Source organism: Colobus angolensis, unplaced genomic scaffold (genome assembly GCF_000951035.1).
Source record: "Colobus angolensis palliatus isolate OR3802 unplaced genomic scaffold, Cang.pa_1.0 Scaffold714, whole genome shotgun sequence".
Taxonomy (NCBI): domain Eukaryota; kingdom Metazoa; phylum Chordata; class Mammalia; order Primates; family Cercopithecidae; genus Colobus; species Colobus angolensis.
The window spans coordinates 195,522-204,229 of record NW_012120866.1 but is presented as its reverse complement, the minus strand read 5'-3'; the positions used below and the strand labels follow the sequence as shown (position 1 = coordinate 204,229).

The 8,708-nt window shown below is 46.5% G+C and overlaps 1 protein-coding gene across 1 annotated transcript in view; it reads left to right on the top strand.

The window, feature by feature from the left end:
* Positions 1 to 6,262: 6,262 nt before the first annotated feature.
* LANCL2 (LanC lantibiotic synthetase component C-like 2 (bacterial)) overlaps positions 6,263 to 8,708 on the top strand; it is a 69,633-nt gene continuing 67,187 nt past the window's right edge. Inside the window, exon 1 of the mRNA XM_011927442.1 lies at positions 6,263 to 6,285. The gene's annotated coding sequence lies outside the window, so the exon portion shown is untranslated. The remainder of the gene's footprint in view (positions 6,286 to 8,708) is intronic.

The window sequence follows — 8,708 nt, the reverse complement described above, 5'->3', positions numbered from 1 at the left end:
CCAAGATTTTTCGTATGCATAAGGTGCAAAATGTTGCTGGCAAAAAGAAAAATCAGCAAAGCCTTGCTCAGGAGAGATGTCTTGGGAATCTGCTGTTTTGCAGGTTGATCTGTATTCTCAGACAAACTGCCAGGAAGGAGCAGCCCACATGGGAATGGAAGCCTGAGAGGGAAGAGTTGAAAGGGAAACTCTATCCAGGAGATAAAGCATGCAGCTCTGGTAAGCAGTTTATAAAGGAGGCTTGCTTCCAGCAGCTTCAGTGCTGTCAAGTGCAGTCCAAGTATCCCTCAGAACCCAGGATCGTCACGGTACCCAGCCATCATGACTGCATGCCTTGCACCGGGCCCTTATGTTGACCCTCACTCCTGAAATTGCTACAGTCCCCCAGGTGTCTACTCCTGGTTTTGAACTGCCTAAAAAAAATTGTGCTCACTGGTGGAAATGCAAATAGTGACATAAACTGAAGCCTTTGCCTGAAGAAGAGAAAATAAATTAAATAGGATAACAACAACAACAACAAAAAAGGCAGCAAAAGAAAAAAAAATTAATATCGAAGAATTGAGAGGGCTTTAGAAAAACTTTTAAAGGCCTCATATACTTTGCACAATAGTCTTAAAATATGCAGCTCAAGTGTGAAGTCAAAGACATCTTATGCTGCCATACGATTATGCCAAAGAACACACTGAGCTCATCTTTATTCATTCTAGGAATTAGCATGTAGCTGCACTTACTACCACTTTATGTGAAATATAACATAAACAATATATTTTTCACAATTTTTAGTTTAACTTTTTATGATACAGTCTCTATCAAACAATTGATGATGAGATTTCCATCCCAATATAACTGAATTTATTTTCAGTGGCCTTTTTCCAGTAGGAATTCTCCTTGATATTGTGAACTGTCTGAACATTCAATGTCAACAGGAGGTTGTGTCAAATTGGTAGAATTACGGATGTCTTCTATTTGCTTCTTGTGCCTTTCTATCTTTTTCAAATACTTCTTTATAAACACATAAACACTTATAATCAGGAAAAATATAAACAAACAGTAGGCAAGCAAGCAAATGTTTAATTTGACTTGCTGAAAATAATTAAATCCACCTGATTTAAATCACGGCTGTGGCTGCCCACTTTCTGCTTCCCCATGAAGCCTCCTCATCACTGCTGGGGCCCATGAACTCCCACACAGTAAGCGCCTTTGATACTCCTAATTCCAGGCATCACATAGGAGGGAGGGAAACAGTTGCTGAGAGGTTTAGAACCAGCAGGGCTTTGACTGTGACAGAGCAACTGGGGTAAACATGCTCTTCTTCCTTCCCCACTGGCATTATTTCTGAAGTCGGGGAAAGCAGACCCTGGGCTGTGTAGGGTCTGGGACAAATAGTGTTTTGCAGGGTGGCTATTTACATAAACAATTTGAATCACCCCAAGTCATTGTGACAGCACCATTCTCGTGGCTTAATCTCTCTCTGGGGCACTTTCCTGGAAAACCCCACAAGTTCCAGCCACAGATACCCCAGAAAAACTCCAGAGATACAAGTCCTAGAGCTCCTGGGGTATCTGTAGGCTAGAATGTAGAGGGTTGGAGAGTTCTCCAAAGGGAAGAATTGGGAATGAACCCTTGTATGTCCCACAGGGCTTGGGGCACCCCATCCAGTTGACATTGCCAGACTTGGCCAATTCCAGGGATGGGAGAAGAACTTGGACATTGTTGAGGAAGAGCCTAGAGTGACATTATGCCATCCATGTCTGTTTCTCTTTATCCTTCTCTCTTTCTTCCTCTGCCCAGCACACTAAGTCTCATGGGGACAAGTCACAGCACATTTGAGGGAAGCATCCAATGCTCACATCCAAAGCCTTCTTTTGTGTCCTCTAATTAGTAAAAAATGTATGTGCTAGTGTGGAGCCCAGGTGTTTTGAGTCTCTCCACCTCACGTGGTATTATACAAGCTAGATCATTCATTTCTTCTCCCTGTATTGTTTGATAGGCAGATCATGGCACCCTGCTATCTAGGTACTGGTCATCAGTCCCTTGATTCGTGTGTATGTGTAACAGCTTTAATGAGATATAATTCACATACCATATAATTCATTCCTTTATAGTGTACAAATTCAGTGGCTTCCAGTGTATTCACAGAGTTGTGCAACTATCACCATAATCCATTGTAGATCATTTTCATCACTACAAAAAGAAACCCCATACCTCCTAGCCTTCGGTTCCCAACCTCCTCCCATCAGCTCCTGATATTGACTAATTTTTCTGTCTTAATAGATTAACCTATTCTGGACATTTCATAGAAATGGAATCATGCAATGTGTGATCTTCCGTGACTGGCTTCTTTCACTTAACACAGTGTTTTCAAGGTTCATCGACGTTATCATATGTATCAATACTGCATTCCCTTTTATGTGGTAAAATAAACATCTCATAAAATTCACCATTTTAAGTATTTTATGGTGTACAATTCAGTAGCATTTTGTTCACAATGATGTGCAGCAGTCACTACTACCTAGTTCCAGAACATTATCATTCCTAAAGGAAAATCCTGACTCGTTAATAAGTCACTCCCCATCTCTTCCCTCTCCCAGCCCCTGGTAACTCCTAAGCTGCTTTCTGTCACTATGAATTTGCTTATTCTGGACATTTCATATAAATAGGATCAGACGATATTTACCATTTTCTGACTAGCTTCCTTGTCTAGTATGTTTTCAACATTCATCCATGTTGTAGCAAGTATCAATACTTCATTCCTTTTCAGTGTTGAATAATACTCTCTTGTAGAAACACACAGTGTCACATTTTATTTTTCCATTCATCAACTGAGGAATGTGTGTATTGTTTACACTTTTTGGCTGCTATTAATGCTGCCATGAACATTCATGTACAAGTCTTCCCATTGACTTATGTTTTAATTTATCTTGGGCATATACCCAAACATGGAGCCTCTACCTTTTATATTCTCCTAGGTGGCTTAGTGGGTCCTTATGAGAATGGAACAATTTAGGACCTACACTCACAGGACAGCTTCTTAGGAAGTTTAAAGAACTCACTGTATCCTTGAAATAACCAGGACAGATCCTCCAAACATGAAAATAAATGGAGAAACACCATATGGGGAGGGTAACTGGATCTTGTATCTCCAACTCCTGTTCCCCAAGATTTACACCCTCTTGGGTTTTCTTAACTTCCACGGCTGCCCTTGCTGATGGCAGACTGGGCACAGCTCCCTCCCTTTGATGCTCTGACCCCAAATGGGCTCCATTCCTGTGATATGAGTGAGCGCAAACTGAAATTGTTAAAACAAGACTTTAGTAAGGCTTGTATTAGTCTGTATTCATATGCTATAGAGAAATACCTGAGATTGGGTAATTTATGAAGAAAAGAGGTTTTAATTGGTTCTCAGTTCTGCAGGTTGTACAGGAAGTATGATGATCTGCTCAGCTTCTGGGGAGGCCCTGGGAAGCTTACAACCATGGCAGAAGGCAAAGGGGGAGCAGGCATGAGATATGGCCAGAGGAGAAGATAGTGAAGTTGGGGGTGGGGTGCTGCACACTTCTGAACAACCAAATATCTCATGAAATCACTCACTATAATGAGGACATCACCAATGAAATGGTGCTAAACCGTTCATGAGAAATCCATTCCCATGATCCAATCACCTTCCACCAGGTCCCACTTCCAACAATGGGGATTACATTTCAATATGAGATTTGGGCAGGGACATGGATCCAAACTCTATCAGGCTCCAAAGAAAAATGGGAACAGATCAAGATAGCACATACGTAATAATGTGGTTTAAAATGCACAATGTATTCCCCTTAAACAGGGGTCTCGTCACTTGGATGTCCCCCCAGACACAACTAGATCCCGCCATGTCTGGACCAAGAGGTTGGAGCTCTGAGTGGGGCAGGAGTCCCGATTCCTGTCTATATGGTCCAGCTGGAAGATGAGCAAGACTGACATCCACTCACTTAAGAGGAAGTCTCACCCATTCTTAGAGGGCAGCCTTACCCATAGTCTCAACAATGTCAAAATGCCTCACACTAAGCCCGACATCCCAAGAGAGATGGACCCATGGCAGAGACGGGGTGGTTTCCATGCAATTATCTGTTTGGGACACTAGTGAAGTAGCTGGCCAGCACATTCTTTATAAAAGGAGAAGCTGCATCAAATGTAGTCCAGGCTGTGTCGAAAGAAGCCTATTTCTTTGCATGGAGAAGAGTAAGAAAATAATCATGTAGATAAAGGCAGAAACAGCAACCTGAGACCTGAGATGGTACCTTATAGCACTTGTTAAGGAAAATACTTTTGTATGTTTTAGAGAAAAGATCTGACCTCTGCAGCTGCTTTTTGTGCCAGGTAAAGCGGATCCCACTAACCTATGAATTTCAATGGCTCATTGCCTGCAAACCAGTCTCCTCCCAAATCTTAACAAGAGTCGTCCTGGTGTCTTATGTGTCTTATGTTCATGAACAAGTCTACTCCCTGAGTGCTGCCACTGTTCTTCAGGGTGCCATACTGTCTCTGTCATGCTGACAGGTATCATGGCCACAGCACCAGACCCCTCAGAGTCCCCATGTGGTCTGCTGTGAGGTGGTCTGCTGTGAGGTGGGGAAAATGCACCGTTATTGGCAGAGCAGTGCCTTCACTCAGCATGACTACCTTCTCTTTTCCTACCATCCTTCCACAGCTGGTACTGTGGACAGAGACCCTGTTTTCTGTTCTTTCATGATCAGTCAGGTGCGGCCACAGCGGGGACACAGGGGAGGCACAGAAACCAGTTGACTGTGCTTCTAGGTCCTAGAAAGGCAGTCACTGTGCACTACCAAGGAGCCACCCCGCAAAGGGAGGGGCTCGACCACGTGGGAGGGGCAGAGGGAGTGGGGACCTGTGAGACAGTGCTATCACGGGGGGTCAGGGTGGACACAAGGAAAAAGCAGGTGGGGCTTCATCGGTGTGTTGAGCGTCTCTAATATTACAGGAAAATTATTCAATGTCAACTGTTAAAGCACAGGGTCTTAATTTGTTTTCTGTTGCTTATAACATAATACCTGAAACTAGGTAATTTATAAAGAAAGGGAATTTATTTTTTACAGTTTTGGAGTTGGAAAAGTCCAAGGTCAAAGGGCCACACCTGGCCAGGGCCTTCTTGCTGGTGGAGAGTCTCTGCAGAGTCTGGAGGCAGCACAGAGCACCCCATGGCAAGGGGTTGAGTGTGCCAGCTTAGGTCTCTCTTCTTCATATAGAGCTACAGTCCCCCTCCGAGACAACCCACTAATCCATTCATCCATGAATGGATTACTGTCACACTGGGGATTAAGTCTCAACATGACTTTGAGAGAGGAAAAACATTCACACCATTCACGGCACACGGCTGACTTTATTGAGAACCTTAATGGTATGGGGACTACCACGATGGGATTCTGCAGTGAGGGGAGAAAGATTGAGCTTAATTCCCAATACAACTGGAAATGGATAGCCAAGAAGCAAGATGGGGGTGACTGGATGGAAAATTACTAAGAGATAACATGAGGGGTAAGGTGGGTACTGACTAATCTTACCTAAAAGGCTTCTTGCTGAACACAGGCCAGGATGATCCAACATCACCTAGGGGATGGTGAGGGACGGGGAACCTGGTCAAATAATGGGGGTGATCACATATTAGGGAGTGGTTCTTGCTAAAGTGACTTAGCAAGGCTCTTTTGCTAAAGCTGGATTTTATAAGGAAGTGTGCAGATGGGCCTTGGAGGAGATTCAGGAGCCTGACTAGTATGGTAGAGCAAAGAATCTCTGTCACTAGGTCACAGTCCGGGAGGGCAGGAAGGGGAACTGTGGCAGGGCCAGCTCACCAGGCTCGGGCATCTGGCCACCTGGGCGGGGTGGGGGATGGGGGCTCACTGCCTGTTTTCGGTTTTGAGGCTGCAGGGAAGCATGAAGTTTTGAAATACATAATACAGGCCCCACGTGGTTCTGACCCAGCGCCACGCAGTTCTCAGAACCATATATTCTAGCCCTGCAAGCACCTGAGGCTTGGTTCCCGGGCCAGGGGGTGGTACCTGACCAGAGGAGAGCCGGGGCTGTCTGCGGGGCCCCAGGGCTCAGTGACGGCTGAATCCCACAGTGAGAGCCCTCCTGCCCCGGGTTTTCCATCCCTTTCCTGTCTCTCACGTTTGGAGTGCTCCAGATGAAGCTGTCCTGAGGGGTGGCGTTTCTGACGGAGGCGCCCCCACCTCAGCTCCTCCTGTCTCAGGCCCCACTTGGTGGGGAGCGCCGCAGGCGGGGGCTTGCCCCTGCGAGCAGTCACCGCTGCTCTGTGCCCCGAAACCCCCCTCCCCGCCCCCCAGTGACCTCCCGCCTCTGGGGTTCCTCTCCACCTTGCTGCCTGCTGTGGCTTTAGAAGGGAGCTCAAGCTCAGCGGCATTTGGCGCATCCACGTTAGGTGCTGGGAAATGGAAGAGGATGACACTGCTTATTTTGACTCAGATTTTCAAGGATGAACATACCCTCCCCCTGATAACTACTTCCGCACCCGCCGGCCACCCCTTAGGGCCTTGCCCCGCACCGCGCCCGGCGGCCTCCCTGGAGGGCTGTGACCCACGCACTGCACCCAGCGGCTTCCCCAGGTGCTGCTCCGCCCAGTGCCCGCAGCCTGAACGGCGCCCCAGATCTCAGCGTGGTGCCACAATGCCGCCCTGTCCCACATCGTGTCCTTTGACTCTGTCTTCGAGAGAAACGTCGGTTGCCAGGGGTCCTCACAACTCCTCGGGTGTGCTTTGAGCCGGAATGTATGTCCTCTCGCCCTTCTCTTACACAGAAGAGTGGGAGGGTGTCTTAAGAATTTGGCTTGTCCTAAGGAAAATAAAATTGTAATTTCAAGGAACTGACCAAGGTCTCTGTACTACTGAAGAGCTCAAGAGTGGCCACGGGGGAAGATAGCCCTGGGTGTGAAAGGGCCGCAGAAGGGATCCCATGTGTTCTGCATTAAAAAGCCCCCAGGGGACAGGAGGCTGAAGAAAGGGAACCTGCCACTTCTCCATAAAATAGTGTCAGTGAGCTGTCCAGGAGAGCAGAGGATCTGCCCATCAGACAGCATTTAGGAAAATATGCCGTAAATTGGGTTTCTATTTTTCAGCTTTTGAAAATATTGGTCTTTAGGACCGGTTTGTGTACTTGCCAACAGTTACCAGTTATCCACCAGCAGACTGCAGGAAGAAGAGACAATCTTCACTTCCCTTCTGGGTAGGGAGAGCTCAGAGTTCACTAGGCTTAACCTAACAAAGCCCGCAGTGGACGTTTCTGCTGTACCTGTCCAAGGCGTGATAGTTCCCCAGGCTTTGGGCAACATCTACTGTGGGTTATTTCGTCTAGTTGAATCCCTGTGGTGCGATAAGGATGGCTCCTAAAGCATGTCGGCATCAGTAGTTTCTGGAGTGGATTTTCCTACACCGTGTAGGTATGAAAATTTGATGGGAGAAAAGACCCCAGGAAAGGGGAAAGCAGGAAAGTGGTGCTAAGGGATGCCGCTATAACAGTCATCCTGTTGTATCCGTTCTGTTTCCCTGAACTTTGAAGATAGTTATGCTGAGCATCCCCTTTAAAATGATTTTCTTCTACACTGTACCTTCCCATGGTCATGTTCTTGGTGCGGTGTGTTTCACATATCCAGCCCGGTGGGGTTGGGGGGGCACTAGAAGAGGTAGTGGGAAGCCAGACTTTCCCACATCACTCCACTGAGGCCACCTAGGCAGGAGGGACCGAGCCTTCCCTGTGCTCGGCACTGTGTTTTTCTTCATCATGTCACTTTTTACATTACATTAATGTGTATCTCTGCTTGCTTCCAGAAAAGCACCTACATCAGCTATGCTGTAATCCTTGCTTTTCTCACCCAATAACTGGGAATCCCCAGAGAGCCAAAACTATCTTTTTAATCTCTTATTTTTCCATCACCTAGTACCATTCGGTGTTCAATGTTTACTGAGCGGAAGAAAACGGAAATAAGACATTTTCCTCAAGGAGCAGAAATCATTACACGTATTTAGTTCTAAACAAACAACAAAAATAAAGAGAACCAATGAAGACTGAAGTAAACCACATCACGATTATACAAACGCAAAGATCTGGTTGGTTGTGTCATTTTTATAATACATACTATGCTCTTTGCTAATTAACACTGGAGGACTCTTTTCTGGTCGATAAAATATTTGGATAATTAAGTATGCTTTCATTTTATGTCCCGGTACCAAAGAAGTCCATTTATTCAAAACAAAGGGACTGAACATAAAACATAAAAAGAAAAAAAAAAAAGGCCTGTGGCTCCTCCTCCCAGACACCCCCCTCCAACAGTGATGAATAGGAGGGACTGTCTCCCTCCCCCTCCCTCGGAGACTAGCCTTGCAGTGTTTTAGGCTGTTTTGAAATTCTGTTCTTTAGAGATTTTTTTTTTCTTCTTAATATCAAAGAACTGCTGCTATTCCTTTGGGCTGGCGCAGCAGGGGCCGGTGAAATGCAGGCTGACGACCGCGCGCCAGGGGCTGTGCTCGCCCCGGTCGGCGACGCGCACACACCTTGAGTGACAGCGACTTCTTCTCTACAGGTTTTCCCCGCGGGAGCGTGGCCCTTGCGGGCGTTCGGTTTTCTCTGGAAATCGCCAAAACGGCTAGCCGGGCGCAGCGATCCCGACCCGGGGACTCCAGCCCCGGCCGTGC